The 15,727-nt window shown below is 57.6% G+C and overlaps 31 non-coding genes across 31 annotated transcripts; all 31 read left to right on the top strand.

Moving 5' to 3' along the window:
• Positions 1–145: 145 nt before the first annotated feature.
• Positions 146–264, top strand: LOC144540180 (5S ribosomal RNA). The gene has a single exon (XR_013505402.1). It is a non-coding gene; the product is annotated as a 5S ribosomal RNA (ribosomal RNA).
• A 395-nt stretch (positions 265–659) lies between these two features.
• On the top strand, positions 660–778 carry LOC144540179 (5S ribosomal RNA). The gene has a single exon (XR_013505401.1). It is a non-coding gene; the product is annotated as a 5S ribosomal RNA (ribosomal RNA).
• A 395-nt stretch (positions 779–1,173) lies between these two features.
• Positions 1,174–1,292, top strand: LOC144540178 (5S ribosomal RNA). The gene has a single exon (XR_013505400.1). It is a non-coding gene; the product is annotated as a 5S ribosomal RNA (ribosomal RNA).
• Positions 1,293–1,684: 392 nt separating this feature from the next.
• Positions 1,685–1,803, top strand: LOC144540177 (5S ribosomal RNA). Its single transcript, XR_013505399.1, has one exon. It is a non-coding gene; the product is annotated as a 5S ribosomal RNA (ribosomal RNA).
• Positions 1,804–2,195: 392 nt separating this feature from the next.
• Positions 2,196–2,314, top strand: LOC144540913 (5S ribosomal RNA). Its single transcript, XR_013506131.1, has one exon. It is a non-coding gene; the product is annotated as a 5S ribosomal RNA (ribosomal RNA).
• Positions 2,315–2,706: 392 nt separating this feature from the next.
• LOC144541173 (5S ribosomal RNA) lies at positions 2,707–2,825 on the top strand. The gene has a single exon (XR_013506388.1). It is a non-coding gene; the product is annotated as a 5S ribosomal RNA (ribosomal RNA).
• A 392-nt stretch (positions 2,826–3,217) lies between these two features.
• On the top strand, positions 3,218–3,336 carry LOC144540176 (5S ribosomal RNA). Its single transcript, XR_013505398.1, has one exon. It is a non-coding gene; the product is annotated as a 5S ribosomal RNA (ribosomal RNA).
• Positions 3,337–3,728: 392 nt separating this feature from the next.
• LOC144540175 (5S ribosomal RNA) lies at positions 3,729–3,847 on the top strand. The gene has a single exon (XR_013505397.1). It is a non-coding gene; the product is annotated as a 5S ribosomal RNA (ribosomal RNA).
• Positions 3,848–4,239: 392 nt separating this feature from the next.
• On the top strand, positions 4,240–4,358 carry LOC144540174 (5S ribosomal RNA). The gene has a single exon (XR_013505396.1). It is a non-coding gene; the product is annotated as a 5S ribosomal RNA (ribosomal RNA).
• Positions 4,359–4,753: 395 nt separating this feature from the next.
• LOC144540173 (5S ribosomal RNA) lies at positions 4,754–4,872 on the top strand. Its single transcript, XR_013505395.1, has one exon. It is a non-coding gene; the product is annotated as a 5S ribosomal RNA (ribosomal RNA).
• A 395-nt stretch (positions 4,873–5,267) lies between these two features.
• On the top strand, positions 5,268–5,386 carry LOC144540171 (5S ribosomal RNA). Its single transcript, XR_013505393.1, has one exon. It is a non-coding gene; the product is annotated as a 5S ribosomal RNA (ribosomal RNA).
• A 395-nt stretch (positions 5,387–5,781) lies between these two features.
• Positions 5,782–5,900, top strand: LOC144540170 (5S ribosomal RNA). Its single transcript, XR_013505392.1, has one exon. It is a non-coding gene; the product is annotated as a 5S ribosomal RNA (ribosomal RNA).
• A 392-nt stretch (positions 5,901–6,292) lies between these two features.
• Positions 6,293–6,411, top strand: LOC144540169 (5S ribosomal RNA). The gene has a single exon (XR_013505391.1). It is a non-coding gene; the product is annotated as a 5S ribosomal RNA (ribosomal RNA).
• A 392-nt stretch (positions 6,412–6,803) lies between these two features.
• LOC144540912 (5S ribosomal RNA) lies at positions 6,804–6,922 on the top strand. Its single transcript, XR_013506130.1, has one exon. It is a non-coding gene; the product is annotated as a 5S ribosomal RNA (ribosomal RNA).
• A 392-nt stretch (positions 6,923–7,314) lies between these two features.
• On the top strand, positions 7,315–7,433 carry LOC144541172 (5S ribosomal RNA). The gene has a single exon (XR_013506387.1). It is a non-coding gene; the product is annotated as a 5S ribosomal RNA (ribosomal RNA).
• Positions 7,434–7,825: 392 nt separating this feature from the next.
• Positions 7,826–7,944, top strand: LOC144540168 (5S ribosomal RNA). Its single transcript, XR_013505390.1, has one exon. It is a non-coding gene; the product is annotated as a 5S ribosomal RNA (ribosomal RNA).
• Positions 7,945–8,336: 392 nt separating this feature from the next.
• Positions 8,337–8,455, top strand: LOC144540167 (5S ribosomal RNA). Its single transcript, XR_013505389.1, has one exon. It is a non-coding gene; the product is annotated as a 5S ribosomal RNA (ribosomal RNA).
• Positions 8,456–8,847: 392 nt separating this feature from the next.
• On the top strand, positions 8,848–8,966 carry LOC144540166 (5S ribosomal RNA). Its single transcript, XR_013505388.1, has one exon. It is a non-coding gene; the product is annotated as a 5S ribosomal RNA (ribosomal RNA).
• A 395-nt stretch (positions 8,967–9,361) lies between these two features.
• Positions 9,362–9,480, top strand: LOC144541076 (5S ribosomal RNA). The gene has a single exon (XR_013506291.1). It is a non-coding gene; the product is annotated as a 5S ribosomal RNA (ribosomal RNA).
• A 395-nt stretch (positions 9,481–9,875) lies between these two features.
• Positions 9,876–9,994, top strand: LOC144540165 (5S ribosomal RNA). Its single transcript, XR_013505387.1, has one exon. It is a non-coding gene; the product is annotated as a 5S ribosomal RNA (ribosomal RNA).
• A 395-nt stretch (positions 9,995–10,389) lies between these two features.
• Positions 10,390–10,508, top strand: LOC144540164 (5S ribosomal RNA). The gene has a single exon (XR_013505386.1). It is a non-coding gene; the product is annotated as a 5S ribosomal RNA (ribosomal RNA).
• Positions 10,509–10,900: 392 nt separating this feature from the next.
• LOC144540163 (5S ribosomal RNA) lies at positions 10,901–11,019 on the top strand. Its single transcript, XR_013505385.1, has one exon. It is a non-coding gene; the product is annotated as a 5S ribosomal RNA (ribosomal RNA).
• A 392-nt stretch (positions 11,020–11,411) lies between these two features.
• On the top strand, positions 11,412–11,530 carry LOC144540162 (5S ribosomal RNA). The gene has a single exon (XR_013505384.1). It is a non-coding gene; the product is annotated as a 5S ribosomal RNA (ribosomal RNA).
• Positions 11,531–11,922: 392 nt separating this feature from the next.
• On the top strand, positions 11,923–12,041 carry LOC144540160 (5S ribosomal RNA). Its single transcript, XR_013505382.1, has one exon. It is a non-coding gene; the product is annotated as a 5S ribosomal RNA (ribosomal RNA).
• Positions 12,042–12,433: 392 nt separating this feature from the next.
• On the top strand, positions 12,434–12,552 carry LOC144540159 (5S ribosomal RNA). Its single transcript, XR_013505381.1, has one exon. It is a non-coding gene; the product is annotated as a 5S ribosomal RNA (ribosomal RNA).
• A 392-nt stretch (positions 12,553–12,944) lies between these two features.
• Positions 12,945–13,063, top strand: LOC144541208 (5S ribosomal RNA). The gene has a single exon (XR_013506422.1). It is a non-coding gene; the product is annotated as a 5S ribosomal RNA (ribosomal RNA).
• A 392-nt stretch (positions 13,064–13,455) lies between these two features.
• LOC144540158 (5S ribosomal RNA) lies at positions 13,456–13,574 on the top strand. The gene has a single exon (XR_013505380.1). It is a non-coding gene; the product is annotated as a 5S ribosomal RNA (ribosomal RNA).
• Positions 13,575–13,966: 392 nt separating this feature from the next.
• On the top strand, positions 13,967–14,085 carry LOC144540157 (5S ribosomal RNA). Its single transcript, XR_013505379.1, has one exon. It is a non-coding gene; the product is annotated as a 5S ribosomal RNA (ribosomal RNA).
• A 395-nt stretch (positions 14,086–14,480) lies between these two features.
• On the top strand, positions 14,481–14,599 carry LOC144540156 (5S ribosomal RNA). Its single transcript, XR_013505378.1, has one exon. It is a non-coding gene; the product is annotated as a 5S ribosomal RNA (ribosomal RNA).
• A 395-nt stretch (positions 14,600–14,994) lies between these two features.
• LOC144541042 (5S ribosomal RNA) lies at positions 14,995–15,113 on the top strand. The gene has a single exon (XR_013506257.1). It is a non-coding gene; the product is annotated as a 5S ribosomal RNA (ribosomal RNA).
• A 395-nt stretch (positions 15,114–15,508) lies between these two features.
• On the top strand, positions 15,509–15,627 carry LOC144540155 (5S ribosomal RNA). The gene has a single exon (XR_013505377.1). It is a non-coding gene; the product is annotated as a 5S ribosomal RNA (ribosomal RNA).
• The last annotated feature ends 100 nt before the right edge of the window (positions 15,628–15,727 follow it).

Raw genomic sequence — 15,727 nt, 5'->3', positions numbered from 1 at the left:
TCCCGGTGAGCACAACGGCTGAGGGCGTCAATGATAATAGAGGGCAGAGAAATAGGCCCATTTGGTGGCCGGTTTTCAAAGGGCCCTGCAGTAGGCACAGGCTAAGCCGTGTATAAAAGGCCTCCCTGCCGCCGCCGCCTCAATTGCTTACGGCCATACCACTCTGAACACGCCCGATCTCGTCCGATCTCGGAAGCTAAGCAGGGTCGGGCCTGGTTAGTACTTGGATGGGAGACCGCCTGGGAATACCAGGTGCTGTAAGCTTTTTCATCTTTCTAGGCAGCAGAGGGCGCTGCTCCCTCTCCGGGGGAGACAGGGGGCCTCCAACAACAGTGCTGGCCAGCGGCAGTGCAGTCACTTTTGCAGAGGAAGTACAAGGACGACATCACGTCCCGTGTGCCAGCAACAGCTGGCTTTCCCTCGGGGAGGCTGCAAACTTATCACAGCATGCATTTGTGTCCCTGCCGTCGCTGAACAGCGCAAATGTAGGGGAGAGAAAAGACTGCGGCCTTGCTCCCGGTGAGCACAACGGCTGAGGGCGTCAATGATAATAGAGGGCAGAGAAATAGGCCCATTTGGTGGCCGGTTTTCAAAGGGCCCTGCAGTAGGCACAGGCTAAGCCGTGTATAAAAGGCCTCCCTGCCGCCGCCGCCTCAATTGCTTACGGCCATACCACTCTGAACACGCCCGATCTCGTCCGATCTCGGAAGCTAAGCAGGGTCGGGCCTGGTTAGTACTTGGATGGGAGACCGCCTGGGAATACCAGGTGCTGTAAGCTTTTTCATCTTTCTAGGCAGCAGAGGGCGCTGCTCCCTCTCCGGGGGAGACAGGGGGCCTCCAACAACAGTGCTGGCCAGCGGCAGTGCAGTCACTTTTGCAGAGGAAGTACAAGGACGACATCACGTCCCGTGTGCCAGCAACAGCTGGCTTTCCCTCGGGGAGGCTGCAAACTTATCACAGCATGCATTTGTGTCCCTGCCGTCGCTGAACAGCGCAAATGTAGGGGAGAGAAAAGACTGCGGCCTTGCTCCCGGTGAGCACAACGGCTGAGGGCGTCAATGATAATAGAGGGCAGAGAAATAGGCCCATTTGGTGGCCGGTTTTCAAAGGGCCCTGCAGTAGGCACAGGCTAAGCCGTGTATAAAAGGCCTCCCTGCCGCCGCCGCCTCAATTGCTTACGGCCATACCACTCTGAACACGCCCGATCTCGTCCGATCTCGGAAGCTAAGCAGGGTCGGGCCTGGTTAGTACTTGGATGGGAGACCGCCTGGGAATACCAGGTGCTGTAAGCTTTTTCATCTTTCTAGGCAGCAGAGGGCGCTGCTCCCTCTCCGGGGGAGACAGGGGGCCTCCAACAACAGTGCTGGCCAGCGGCAGTGCAGTCACTTTTGCAGAGGAAGTACAAGGACGACATCACGTCCCGTGTGCCAGCAACAGCTGGCTTTCCCTCGGGGAGGCTGCAAACTTATCACAGCATGCATTTGTGTCCCTGCCGTCGCTGAACAGCGCAAATGTAGGGGAGAGAAAAGACTGCGGCCTTGCTCCCGGTGAGCACAACGGCTGAGGGCGTCAATGATAATAGAGGGCAGAGAAATAGGCCCATTTGGTGGCCGGTTTTCAAAGGGCCCTGCAGTAGGCACAGGCTAAGCCATGTATAAAAGGCCTCCCTGCCGCCGCCTCAATTGCTTACGGCCATACCACTCTGAACACGCCCGATCTCGTCCGATCTCGGAAGCTAAGCAGGGTCGGGCCTGGTTAGTACTTGGATGGGAGACCGCCTGGGAATACCAGGTGCTGTAAGCTTTTTCATCTTTCTAGGCAGCAGAGGGCGCTGCTCCCTCTCCGGGGGAGACAGGGGGCCTCCAACAACAGTGCTGGCCAGCGGCAGTGCAGTCACTTTTGCAGAGGAAGTACAAGGACGACATCACGTCCCGTGTGCCAGCAACAGCTGGCTTTCCCTCGGGGAGGCTGCAAACTTATCACAGCATACATTTGTGTCCCTGCCGTCGCTGAACAGCGCAAATGTAGGGGAGAGAAAAGACTGCGGCCTTGCTCCCGGTGAGCACAACGGCTGAGGGCGTCAATGATAATAGAGGGCAGAGAAATAGGCCCATTTGGTGGCCGGTTTTCAAAGGGCCCTGCAGTAGGCACAGGCTAAGCCGTGTATAAAAGGCCTCCCTGCCGCCGCCTCAATTGCTTACGGCCATACCACTCTGAACACGCCCGATCTCGTCCGATCTCGGAAGCTAAGCAGGGTCGGACCTGGTTAGTACTTGGATGGGAGACCGCCTGGGAATACCAGGTGCTGTAAGCTTTTTCATCTTTCTAGGCAGCAGAGGGCGCTGCTCCCTCTCCGGGGGAGACAGGGGGCCTCCAACAACAGTGCTGGCCAGCGGCAGTGCAGTCACTTTTGCAGAGGAAGTACAAGGACGACATCACGTCCCGTGTGCCAGCAACAGCTGGCTTTCCCTCGGGGAGGCTGCAAACTTATCACAGCATGCATTTGTGTCCCTGCCGTCGCTGAACAGCGCAAATGTAGGGGAGAGAAAAGACTGCGGCCTTGCTCCCGGTGAGCACAACGGCTGAGGGCGTCAATGATAATAGAGGGCAGAGAAATAGGCCCATTTGGTGGCCGGTTTTCAAAGGGCCCTGCAGTAGGCACAGGCTAAGCCGTGTATAAAAGGCCTCCCTGCCGCCGCCTCAATTGCTTACGGCCATACCACTCTGAACACGCCCGATCTCGTCCGATCTCGGAAGCTAAGCAGGGTCGGGCCTGGTTAGTACTTGGATGGGAGACCGCCTGGGAATACCAGGTCCTGTAAGCTTTTTCATCTTTCTAGGCAGCAGAGGGCGCTGCTCCCTCTCCGGGGGAGACAGGGGGCCTCCAACAACAGTGCTGGCCAGCGGCAGTGCTGTCACTTTTGCAGAGGAAGTACAAGGACGACATCACGTCCCGTGTGCCAGCAACAGCTGGCTTTCCCTCGGGGAGGCTGCAAACTTATCACAGCATGCATTTGTGTCCCTGCCGTCGCTGAACAGCGCAAATGTAGGGGAGAGAAAAGACTGCGGCCTTGCTCCCGGTGAGCACAACGGCTGAGGGCGTCAATGATAATAGAGGGCAGAGAAATAGGCCCATTTGGTGGCCGGTTTTCAAAGGGCCCTGCAGTAGGCACAAGCTAAGCCGTGTATAAAAGGCCTCCCTGCCGACGCCTCAATTGCTTACGGCCATACCACTCTGAACACGCCCGATCTCGTCCGATCTCGGAAGCTAAGCAGGGTCGGGCCTGGTTAGTACTTGGATGGGAGACCGCCTGGGAATACCAGGTGCTGTAAGCTTTTTCATCTTTCTAGGCAGCAGAGGGCGCTGCTCCCTCTCCGGGGGAGACAGGGGGCCTCCAACAACAGTGCTGGCCAGCGGCAGTGCAGTCACTTTTGCAGAGGAAGTACAAGGACGACATCACGTCCCGTGTGCCAGCAACAGCTGGCTTTCCCTCGGGGAGGCTGCAAACTTATCACAGCATGCATTTGTGTCCCTGCCGTCGCTGAACAGCGCAAATGTAGGGGAGAGAAAAGACTGCGGCCTTGCTCCCGGTGAGCACAACGGCTGAGGGCGTCAATGATAATAGAGGGCAGAGAAATAGGCCCATTTGGTGGCCGGTTTTCAAAGGGCCCTGCAGTAGGCACAGGCTAAGCCGTGTATAAAAGGCCTCCCTGCCGCCGCCCCAATTGCTTACGGCCATACCACTCTGAACACGCCCGATCTCGTCCGATCTCGGAAGCTAAGCAGGGTCGGGCCTGGTTAGTACTTGGATGGGAGACCGCCTGGGAATACCAGGTGCTGTAAGCTTTTTCATCTTTCTAGGCAGCAGAGGGCGCTGCTCCCTCTCCGGGGGAGACAGGGGGCCTCCAACAACAGTGCTGGCCAGCGGCAGTGCAGTCACTTTTGCAGAGGAAGTACAAGGACGACATCACGTCCCGTGTGCCAGCAACAGCTGGCTTTCCCTCGGGGAGGCTGCAAACTTATCACAGCATGCATTTGTGTCCCTGCCGTCGCTGAACAGCGCAAATGTAGGGGAGAGAAAAGACTGCGGCCTTGCTCCCGGTGAGCACAACGGCTGAGGGCGTCAATGATAATAGAGGGCAGAGAAATAGGCCCATTTGGTGGCCGGTTTTCAAAGGGCCCTGCAGTAGGCACAGGCTAAGCCGTGTATAAAAGGCCTCCCTGCCGCCGCCTCAATTGCTTACGGCCATACCACTCTGAACACGCCCGATCTCGTCCGATCTCGGAAGCTAAGCAGGGTCGGGCCTGGTTAGTACTTGGATGGGAGACCGCCTGGGAATACCAGGTGCTGTAAGCTTTTTCATCTTTCTAGGCAGCAGAGGGCGCTGCTCCCTCTCCGGGGGAGACAGGGGGCCTCCAACAACAGTGCTGGCCAGCGGCAGTGCAGTCACTTTTGCAGAGGAAGTACAAGGACGACATCACGTCCCGTGTGCCAGCAACAGCTGGCTTTCCCTCGGGGAGGCTGCAAACTTATCACAGCATGCATTTGTGTCCCTGCCGTCGCTGAACAGCGCAAATGTAGGGGAGAGAAAAGACTGCGGCCTTGCTCCCGGTGAGCACAACGGCTGAGGGCGTCAATGATAATAGAGGGCAGAGAAATAGGCCCATTTGGTGGCCGGTTTTCAAAGGGCCCTGCAGTAGGCACAGGCTAAGCCGTGTATAAAAGGCCTCCCTGCCGCCGCCGCCTCAATTGCTTACGGCCATACCACTCTGAACACGCCCGATCTCGTCCGATCTCGGAAGCTAAGCAGGGTCGGGCCTGGTTAGTACTTGGATGGGAGACCGCCTGGGAATACCAGGTGCTGTAAGCTTTTTCATCTTTCTAGGCAGCAGAGGGCGCTGCTCCCTCTCCGGGGGAGACAGGGGGCCTCCAACAACAGTGCTGGCCAGCGGCAGTGCAGTCACTTTTGCAGAGGAAGTACAAGGACGACATCACGTCCCGTGTGCCAGCAACAGCTGGCTTTCCCTCGGGGAGGCTGCAAACTTATCACAGCATGCATTTGTGTCCCTGCCGTCGCTGAACAGCGCAAATGTAGGGGAGAGAAAAGACTGCGGCCTTGCTCCCGGTGAGCACAACGGCTGAGGGCGTCAATGATAATAGAGGGCAGAGAAATAGGCCCATTTGGTGGCCGGTTTTCAAAGGGCCCTGCAGTAGGCACAGGCTAAGCCGTGTATAAAAGGCCTCCCTGCCGCCGCCGCCTCAATTGCTTACGGCCATACCACTCTGAACACGCCCGATCTCGTCCGATCTCGGAAGCTAAGCAGGGTCGGGCCTGGTTAGTACTTGGATGGGAGACCGCCTGGGAATACCAGGTGCTGTAAGCTTTTTCATCTTTCTAGGCAGCAGAGGGCGCTGCTCCCTCTCCGGGGGAGACAGGGGGCCTCCAACAACAGTGCTGGCCAGCGGCAGTGCAGTCCCTTTTGCAGAGGAAGTACAAGGACGACATCACGTCCCGTGTGCCAGCAACAGCTGGCTTTCCCTCGGGGAGGCTGCAAACTTATCACAGCATGCATTTGTGTCCCTGCCGTCGCTGAACAGCGCAAATGTAGGGGAGAGAAAAGACTGCGGCCTTGCTCCCGGTGAGCACAACGGCTGAGGGCGTCAATGATAATAGAGGGCAGAGAAATAGGCCCATTTGGTGGCCGGTTTTCAAAGGGCCCTGCAGTAGGCACAGGCTAAGCCGTGTATAAAAGGCCTCCCTGCCGCCGCCGCCTCAATTGCTTACGGCCATACCACTCTGAACACGCCCGATCTCGTCCGATCTCGGAAGCTAAGCAGGGTCGGGCCTGGTTAGTACTTGGATGGGAGACCGCCTGGGAATACCAGGTGCTGTAAGCTTTTTCATCTTTCTAGGCAGCAGAGGGCGCTGCTCCCTCTCCGGGGGAGACAGGGGGCCTCCAACAACAGTGCTGGCCAGCGGCAGTGCAGTCACTTTTGCAGAGGAAGTACAAGGACGACATCACGTCCCGTGTGCCAGCAACAGCTGGCTTTCCCTCGGGGAGGCTGCAAACTTATCACAGCATGCATTTGTGTCCCTGCCGTCGCTGAACAGCGCAAATGTAGGGGAGAGAAAAGACTGCGGCCTTGCTCCCGGTGAGCACAACGGCTGAGGGCGTCAATGATAATAGAGGGCAGAGAAATAGGCCCATTTGGTGGCCGGTTTTCAAAGGGCCCTGCAGTAGGCACAGGCTAAGCCGTGTATAAAAGGCCTCCCTGCCGCCGCCTCAATTGCTTACGGCCATACCACTCTGAACACGCCCGATCTCGTCCGATCTCGGAAGCTAAGCAGGGTCGGGCCTGGTTAGTACTTGGATGGGAGACCGCCTGGGAATACCAGGTGCTGTAAGCTTTTTCATCTTTCTAGGCAGCAGAGGGCGCTGCTCCCTCTCCGGGGGAGACAGGGGGCCTCCAACAACAGTGCTGGCCAGCGGCAGTGCAGTCACTTTTGCAGAGGAAGTACAAGGACGACATCACGTCCCGTGTGCCAGCAACAGCTGGCTTTCCCTCGGGGAGGCTGCAAACTTATCACAGCATACATTTGTGTCCCTGCCGTCGCTGAACAGCGCAAATGTAGGGGAGAGAAAAGACTGCGGCCTTGCTCCCGGTGAGCACAACGGCTGAGGGCGTCAATGATAATAGAGGGCAGAGAAATAGGCCCATTTGGTGGCCGGTTTTCAAAGGGCCCTGCAGTAGGCACAGGCTAAGCCGTGTATAAAAGGCCTCCCTGCCGCCGCCTCAATTGCTTACGGCCATACCACTCTGAACACGCCCGATCTCGTCCGATCTCGGAAGCTAAGCAGGGTCGGACCTGGTTAGTACTTGGATGGGAGACCGCCTGGGAATACCAGGTGCTGTAAGCTTTTTCATCTTTTTAGGCAGCAGAGGGCACTGCTCCCTCTCCGGGGGAGACAGGGGGCCTCCAACAACAGTGCTGGCCAGCGGCAGTGCAGTCACTTTTGCAGAGGAAGTACAAGGACGACATCACGTCCCGTGTGCCAGCAACAGCTGGCTTTCCCTCGGGGAGGCTGCAAACTTATCACAGCATGCATTTGTGTCCCTGCCGTCGCTGAACAGCGCAAATGTAGGGGAGAGAAAAGACTGCGGCCTTGCTCCCGGTGAGCACAACGGCTGAGGGCGTCAATGATAATAGAGGGCAGAGAAATAGGCCCATTTGGTGGCCGGTTTTCAAAGGGCCCTGCAGTAGGCACAGGCTAAGCCGTGTATAAAAGGCCTCCCTGCCGCCGCCTCAATTGCTTACGGCCATACCACTCTGAACACGCCCGATCTCGTCCGATCTCGGAAGCTAAGCAGGGTCGGGCCTGGTTAGTACTTGGATGGGAGACCGCCTGGGAATACCAGGTCCTGTAAGCTTTTTCATCTTTCTAGGCAGCAGAGGGCGCTGCTCCCTCTCCGGGGGAGACAGGGGGCCTCCAACAACAGTGCTGGCCAGCGGCAGTGCAGTCACTTTTGCAGAGGAAGTACAAGGACGACATCACGTCCCGTGTGCCAGCAACAGCTGGCTTTCCCTCGGGGAGGCTGCAAACTTATCACAGCATGCATTTGTGTCCCTGCCGTCGCTGAACAGCGCAAATGTAGGGGAGAGAAAAGACTGCGGCCTTGCTCCCGGTGAGCACAACGGCTGAGGGCGTCAATGATAATAGAGGGCAGAGAAATAGGCCCATTTGGTGGCCGGTTTTCAAAGGGCCCTGCAGTAGGCACAAGCTAAGCCGTGTATAAAAGGCCTCCCTGCCGACGCCTCAATTGCTTACGGCCATACCACTCTGAACACGCCCGATCTCGTCCGATCTCGGAAGCTAAGCAGGGTCGGGCCTGGTTAGTACTTGGATGGGAGACCGCCTGGGAATACCAGGTGCTGTAAGCTTTTTCATCTTTCTAGGCAGCAGAGGGCGCTGCTCCCTCTCCGGGGGAGACAGGGGGCCTCCAACAACAGTGCTGGCCAGCGGCAGTGCAGTCACTTTTGCAGAGGAAGTACAAGGACGACATCACGTCCCGTGTGCCAGCAACAGCTGGCTTTCCCTCGGGGAGGCTGCAAACTTATCACAGCATGCATTTGTGTCCCTGCCGTCGCTGAACAGCGCAAATGTAGGGGAGAGAAAAGACTGCGGCCTTGCTCCCGGTGAGCACAACGGCTGAGGGCGTCAATGATAATAGAGGGCAGAGAAATAGGCCCATTTGGTGGCCGGTTTTCAAAGGGCCCTGCAGTAGGCACAGGCTAAGCCGTGTATAAAAGGCCTCCCTGCCGCCGCCCCAATTGCTTACGGCCATACCACTCTGAACACGCCCGATCTCGTCCGATCTCGGAAGCTAAGCAGGGTCGGGCCTGGTTAGTACTTGGATGGGAGACCGCCTGGGAATACCAGGTGCTGTAAGCTTTTTCATCTTTCTAGGCAGCAGAGGGCGCTGCTCCCTCTCCGGGGGAGACAGGGGGCCTCCAACAACAGTGCTGGCCAGCGGCAGTGCAGTCACTTTTGCAGAGGAAGTACAAGGACGACATCACGTCCCGTGTGCCAGCAACAGCTGGCTTTCCCTCGGGGAGGCTGCAAACTTATCACAGCATGCATTTGTGTCCCTGCCGTCGCTGAACAGCGCAAATGTAGGGGAGAGAAAAGACTGCGGCCTTGCTCCCGGTGAGCACAACGGCTGAGGGCGTCAATGATAATAGAGGGCAGAGAAATAGGCCCATTTGGTGGCCGGTTTTCAAAGGGCCCTGCAGTAGGCACAGGCTAAGCCGTGTATAAAAGGCCTCCCTGCCGCCGCCTCAATTGCTTACGGCCATACCACTCTGAACACGCCCGATCTCGTCCGATCTCGGAAGCTAAGCAGGGTCGGGCCTGGTTAGTACTTGGATGGGAGACCGCCTGGGAATACCAGGTGCTGTAAGCTTTTTCATCTTTCTAGGCAGCAGAGGGCGCTGCTCCCTCTCCGGGGGAGACAGGGGGCCTCCAACAACAGTGCTGGCCAGCGGCAGTGCAGTCACTTTTGCAGAGGAAGTACAAGGACGACATCACGTCCCGTGTGCCAGCAACAGCTGGCTTTCCCTCGGGGAGGCTGCAAACTTATCACAGCATGCATTTGTGTCCCTGCCGTCGCTGAACAGCGCAAATGTAGGGGAGAGAAAAGACTGCGGCCTTGCTCCCGGTGAGCACAACGGCTGAGGGCGTCAATGATAATAGAGGGCAGAGAAATAGGCCCATTTGGTGGCCGGTTTTCAAAGGGCCCTGCAGTAGGCACAGGCTAAGCCGTGTATAAAAGGCCTCCCTGCCGCCGCCGCCTCAATTGCTTACGGCCATACCACTCTGAACACGCCCGATCTTGTCCGATCTCGGAAGCTAAGCAGGGTCGGGCCTGGTTAGTACTTGGATGGGAGACCGCCTGGGAATACCAGGTGCTGTAAGCTTTTTCATCTTTCTAGGCAGCAGAGGGCGCTGCTCCCTCTCCGGGGGAGACAGGGGGCCTCCAACAACAGTGCTGGCCAGCGGCAGTGCAGTCACTTTTGCAGAGGAAGTACAAGGACGACATCACGTCCCGTGTGCCAGCAACAGCTGGCTTTCCCTCGGGGAGGCTGCAAACTTATCACAGCATGCATTTGTGTCCCTGCCGTCGCTGAACAGCGCAAATGTAGGGGAGAGAAAAGACTGCGGCCTTGCTCCCGGTGAGCACAACGGCTGAGGGCGTCAATGATAATAGAGGGCAGAGAAATAGGCCCATTTGGTGGCCGGTTTTCAAAGGGCCCTGCAGTAGGCACAGGCTAAGCCGTGTATAAAAGGCCTCCCTGCCGCCGCCGCCTCAATTGCTTACGGCCATACCACTCTGAACACGCCCGATCTCGTCCGATCTCGGAAGCTAAGCAGGGTCGGGCCTGGTTAGTACTTGGATGGGAGACCGCCTGGGAATACCAGGTGCTGTAAGCTTTTTCATCTTTCTAGGCAGCAGAGGGCGCTGCTCCCTCTCCGGGGGAGACAGGGGGCCTCCAACAACAGTGCTGGCCAGCGGCAGTGCAGTCCCTTTTGCAGAGGAAGTACAAGGACGACATCACGTCCCGTGTGCCAGCAACAGCTGGCTTTCCCTCGGGGAGGCTGCAAACTTATCACAGCATGCATTTGTGTCCCTGCCGTCGCTGAACAGCGCAAATGTAGGGGAGAGAAAAGACTGCGGCCTTGCTCCCGGTGAGCACAACGGCTGAGGGCGTCAATGATAATAGAGGGCAGAGAAATAGGCCCATTTGGTGGCCGGTTTTCAAAGGGCCCTGCAGTAGGCACAGGCTAAGCCGTGTATAAAAGGCCTCCCTGCCGCCGCCGCCTCAATTGCTTACGGCCATACCACTCTGAACACGCCCGATCTCGTCCGATCTCGGAAGCTAAGCAGGGTCGGGCCTGGTTAGTACTTGGATGGGAGACCGCCTGGGAATACCAGGTGCTGTAAGCTTTTTCATCTTTCTAGGCAGCAGAGGGCGCTGCTCCCTCTCCGGGGGAGACAGGGGGCCTCCAACAACAGTGCTGGCCAGCGGCAGTGCAGTCACTTTTGCAGAGGAAGTACAAGGACGACATCACGTCCCGTGTGCCAGCAACAGCTGGCTTTCCCTCGGGGAGGCTGCAAACTTATCACAGCATGCATTTGTGTCCCTGCCGTCGCTGAACAGCGCAAATGTAGGGGAGAGAAAAGACTGCGGCCTTGCTCCCGGTGAGCACAACGGCTGAGGGCGTCAATGATAACAGAGGGCAGAGAAATAGGCCCATTTGGTGGCCGGTTTTCAAAAGGCCCTGCAGTAGGCACAGGCTAAGCCGTGTATAAAAGGCCTCCCTGCCGCCGCCTCAATTGCTTACGGCCATACCACTCTGAACACGCCCGATCTCGTCCGATCTCGGAAGCTAAGCAGGGTCGGGCCTGGTTAGTACTTGGATGGGAGACCGCCTGGGAATACCAGGTGCTGTAAGCTTTTTCATCTTTCTAGGCAGCAGAGGGCGCTGCTCCCTCTCCGGGGGAGACAGGGGGCCTCCAACAACAGTGCTGGCCAGCGGCAGTGCAGTCACTTTTGCAGAGGAAGTACAAGGACGACATCACGTCCCGTGTGCCAGCAACAGCTGGCTTTCCCTCGGGGAGGCTGCAAACTTATCACAGCATGCATTTGTGTCCCTGCCGTCGCTGAACAGCGCAAATGTAGGGGAGAGAAAAGACTGCGGCCTTGCTCCCGGTGAGCACAACGGCTGAGGGCGTCAATGATAACAGAGGGCAGAGAAATAGGCCCATTTGGTGGCCGGTTTTCAAAAGGCCCTGCAGTAGGCACAGGCTAAGCCGTGTATAAAAGGCCTCCCTGCCGCCGCCTCATTTGCTTACGGCCATACCACTCTGAACACGCCCGATCTCGTCCGATCTCGGAAGCTAAGCAGGGTCGGGCCTGGTTAGTACTTGGATGGGAGACCGCCTGGGAATACCAGGTGCTGTAAGCTTTTTCATCTTTCTAGGCAGCAGAGGGCGCTGCTCCCTCTCCGGGGGAGACAGGGGGCCTCCAACAACAGTGCTGGCCAGCGGCAGTGCAGTCACTTTTGCAGAGGAAGTACAAGGACGACATCACGTCCCGTGTGCCAGCAACAGCTGGCTTTCCCTCGGGGAGGCTGCAAACTTATCACAGCATGCATTTGTGTCCCTGCCGTCGCTGAACAGCGCAAATGTAGGGGAGAGAAAAGACTGCGGCCTTGCTCCCGGTGAGCACAACGGCTGAGGGCGTCAATGATAATAGAGGGCAGAGAAATAGGCCCATTTGGTGGCCGGTTTTCAAAAGGCCCTGCAGTAGGCACAGGCTAAGCCGTGTATAAAAGGCCTCCCTGCCGCCGCCTCAATTGCTTACGGCCATACCACTCTGAACACGCCCGATCTCGTCCGATCTCGGAAGCTAAGCAGGGTCGGGCCTGGTTAGTACTTGGATGGGAGACCGCCTGGGAATACCAGGTGCTGTAAGCTTTTTCATCTTTCTAGGCAGCAGAGGGCGCTGCTCCCTCTCCGGGGGAGACAGGGGGCCTCCAACAACAGTGCTGGCCAGCGGCAGTGCAGTCACTTTTGCAGAGGAAGTACAAGGACGACATCACGTCCCGTGTGCCAGCAACAGCTGGCTTTCCCTCGGGGAGGCTGCAAACTTATCACAGCATGCATTTGTGTCCCTGCCGTCGCTGAACAGCGCAAATGTAGGGGAGAGAAAAGACTGCGGCCTTGCTCCCGGTGAGCACAACGGCTGAGGGCGTCAATGATAATAGAGGGCAGAGAAATAGGCCCATTTGGTGGCCGGTTTTCAAAAGGCCCTGCAGTAGGCACAGGCTAAGCCGTGTATAAAAGGCCTCCCTGCCGCCGCCTCAATTGCTTACGGCCATACCACTCTGAACACGCCCGATCTCGTCCGATCTCGGAAGCTAAGCAGGGTCGGGCCTGGTTAGTACTTGGATGGGAGACCGCCTGGGAATACCAGGTGCTGTAAGCTTTTTCATCTTTCTAGGCAGCAGAGGGCGCTGCTCCCTCTCCGGGGGAGACAGGGGGCCTCCAACAACAGTGCTGGCCAGCGGCAGTGCAGTCACTTTTGCAGAGGAAGTACAAGGACGACATCACGTCCCGTGTGCCAGCAACAGCTGGCTTTCCCTCGGGGAGGCTGCAAACTTATCACAGCATGCATTTGTGTCCCTGCCGTCGCTGAACAGCGCAAATGTAGGGGAGAGAAAAGACTGCGGCCTTGCTCCCGGTGAGCACAACGGCTGAGGGCGTCAATGATAACAGAGGGCAGAGAAATAGGCCCATTTGGTGGCCGGTTTTCAAAAGGCCCTGCAGTAGGCACAGGCTAAGCCGTGTATAAAAGGCCTCCCTGCCGCCGCCTCAATTGCTTACGGCCATACCACTCTGAACACGCCCGATCTCGTCCGATCTCGGAAGCTAAGCAGGGTCGGGCCTGGTTAGTACTTGGATGGGAGACAGCCTGGGAATACCAGGTGCTGTAAGCTTTTTCATCTTTCTAGGCAGCAGAGGGCGCTGCTCCCTCTCCGGGGGAGACAGGGGGCCTCCAACAACAGTGCTGGCCAGCGGCAGTGCAGTCACTTTTGCAGAGGAAGTACAAGGACGACATCACGTCCCGTGTGCCAGCAACAGCTGGCTTTCCCTCGGGGAGGCTGCAAACTTATCACAGCATGCATTTGTGTCCCTGCCGTCGCTGAACAGCGCAAATGTAGGGGAGAGAAAAGACTGCGGCCTTGCTCCCGGTGAGCACAACGGCTGAGGGCGTCAATGATAATAGAGGGCAGAGAAATAGGCCCATTTGGTGGCCGGTTTTCAAAAGGCCCTGCAGTAGGCACAGGCTAAGCCGTGTATAAAAGGCCTCCCTGCCGCCGCCTCAATTGCTTACGGCCATACCACTCTGAACACGCCCGATCTCGTCCGATCTCGGAAGCTAAGCAGGGTCGGGCCTGGTTAGTACTTGGATGGGAGACCGCCTGGGAATACCAGGTGCTGTAAGCTTTTTCATCTTTCTAGGCAGCAGAGGGCGCTGCTCCCTCTCCGGGGGAGACAGGGGGCCTCCAACAACAGTGCTGGCCAGCGGCAGTGCAGTCACTTTTGCAGAGGAAGTACAAGGACGACATCACGTCCCGTGTGCCAGCAACAGCTGGCTTTCCCTCGGGGAGGCTGCAAACTTATCACAGCATGCATTTGTGTCCCTGCCGTCGCTGAACAGCGCAAATGTAGGGGAGAGAAAAGACTGCGGCCTTGCTCCCGGTGAGCACAACGGCTGAGGGCGTCAATGATAACAGAGGGCAGAGAAATAGGCCCATTTGGTGGCCGGTTTTCAAAAGGCCCTGCAGTAGGCACAGGCTAAGCCGTGTATAAAAGGCCTCCCTGCCGCCGCCTCAATTGCTTACGGCCATACCACTCTGAACACGCCCGATCTCGTCCGATCTCGGAAGCTAAGCAGGGTCGGGCCTGGTTAGTACTTGGATGGGAGACCGCCTGGGAATACCAGGTGCTGTAAGCTTTTTCATCTTTCTAGGCAGCAGAGGGCGCTGCTCCCTCTCCGGGGGAGACAGGGGGCCTCCAACAACAGTGCTGGCCAGCGGCAGTGCAGTCACTTTTGCAGAGGAAGTACAAGGACGACATCACGTCCCGTGTGCCAGCAACAGCTGGCTTTCCCTCGGGGAGGCTGCAAACTTATCACAGCATGCATTTGTGTCCCTGCCGTCGCTGAACAGCGCAAATGTAGGGGAGAGAAAAGACTGCGGCCTTGCTCCCGGTGAGCACAACGGCTGAGGGCGTCAATGATAATAGAGGGCAGAGAAATAGGCCCATTTGGTGGCCGGTTTTCAAAGGGCCCTGCAGTAGGCACAGGCTAAGCCGTGTATAAAAGGCCTCCCTGCCGCCGCCGCCTCAATTGCTTACGGCCATACCACTCTGAACACGCCCGATCTCGTCCGATCTCGGAAGCTAAGCAGGGTCGGGCCTGGTTAGTACTTGGATGGGAGACCGCCTGGGAATACCAGGTGCTGTAAGCTTTTTCATCTTTCTAGGCAGCAGAGGGCGCTGCTCCCTCTCCGGGGGAGACAGGGGGCCTCCAACAACAGTGCTGGCCAGCGGCAGTGCAGTCACTTTTGCAGAGGAAGTACAAGGACGACATCACGTCCCGTGTGCCAGCAACAGCTGGCTTTCCCTCGGGGAGGCTGCAAACTTATCACAGCATGCATTTGTGTCCCTGCCGTCGCTGAACAGCGCAAATGTAGGGGAGAGAAAAGACTGCGGCCTTGCTCCCGGTGAGCACAACGGCTGAGGGCGTCAATGATAATAGAGGGCAGAGAAATAGGCCCATTTGGTGGCCGGTTTTCAAAGGGCCCTGCAGTAGGCACAGGCTAAGCCGTGTATAAAAGGCCTCCCTGCCGCCGCCGCCTCAATTGCTTACGGCCATACCACTCTGAACACGCCCGATCTCGTCCGATCTCGGAAGCTAAGCAGGGTCGGGCCTGGTTAGTACTTGGATGGGAGACCGCCTGGGAATACCAGGTGCTGTACGCTTTTTCATCTTTCTAGGCAGCAGAGGGCGCTGCTCCCTCTCCGGGGGAGACAGGGGGCCTCCAACAACAGTGCTGGCCAGCGGCAGTGCAGTCACTTTTGCAGAGGAAGTACAAGGACGACATCACGTCCCGTGTGCCAGCAACAGCTGGCTTTCCCTCGGGGAGGCTGCAAACTTATCACAGCATGCATTTGTGTCCCTGCCGTCGCTGAACAGCGCAAATGTAGGGGAGAGAAAATACTGCGGCCTTGCTCCCGGTGAGCACAACGGCTGAGGGCGTCAATGATAATAGAGGGCAGAGAAATAGGCCCATTTGGTGGCCGGTTTTCAAAGGGCCCTGCAGTAGGCACAGGCTAAGCCGTGTATAAAAGGCCTCCCTGCCGCCGCCGCCTCAATTGCTTACGGCCATACCACTCTGAACACGCCCGATCTCGTCCGATCTCGGAAGCTAAGCAGGGTCGGGCCTGGTTAGTACTTGGATGGGAGACCGCCTGGGAATACCAGGTGCTGTAAGCTTTTTCATCTTTCTAGGCAGCAGAGGGCGCTGCTCCCTCTCCGGGGGAGACAGGGGGCCTCCAACAACAGTGCTGGCCAGCGGCAGTGCAGTCACTTTTGC

Source organism: Centroberyx gerrardi, chromosome 10, assembly GCF_048128805.1.
Source record: "Centroberyx gerrardi isolate f3 chromosome 10, fCenGer3.hap1.cur.20231027, whole genome shotgun sequence".
Taxonomy (NCBI): Eukaryota; Metazoa; Chordata; class Actinopteri; order Beryciformes; family Berycidae; genus Centroberyx; species Centroberyx gerrardi.
Note: the sequence above shows the minus strand (reverse complement) of the source record. Positions and strands in the feature narration are given on the sequence as shown.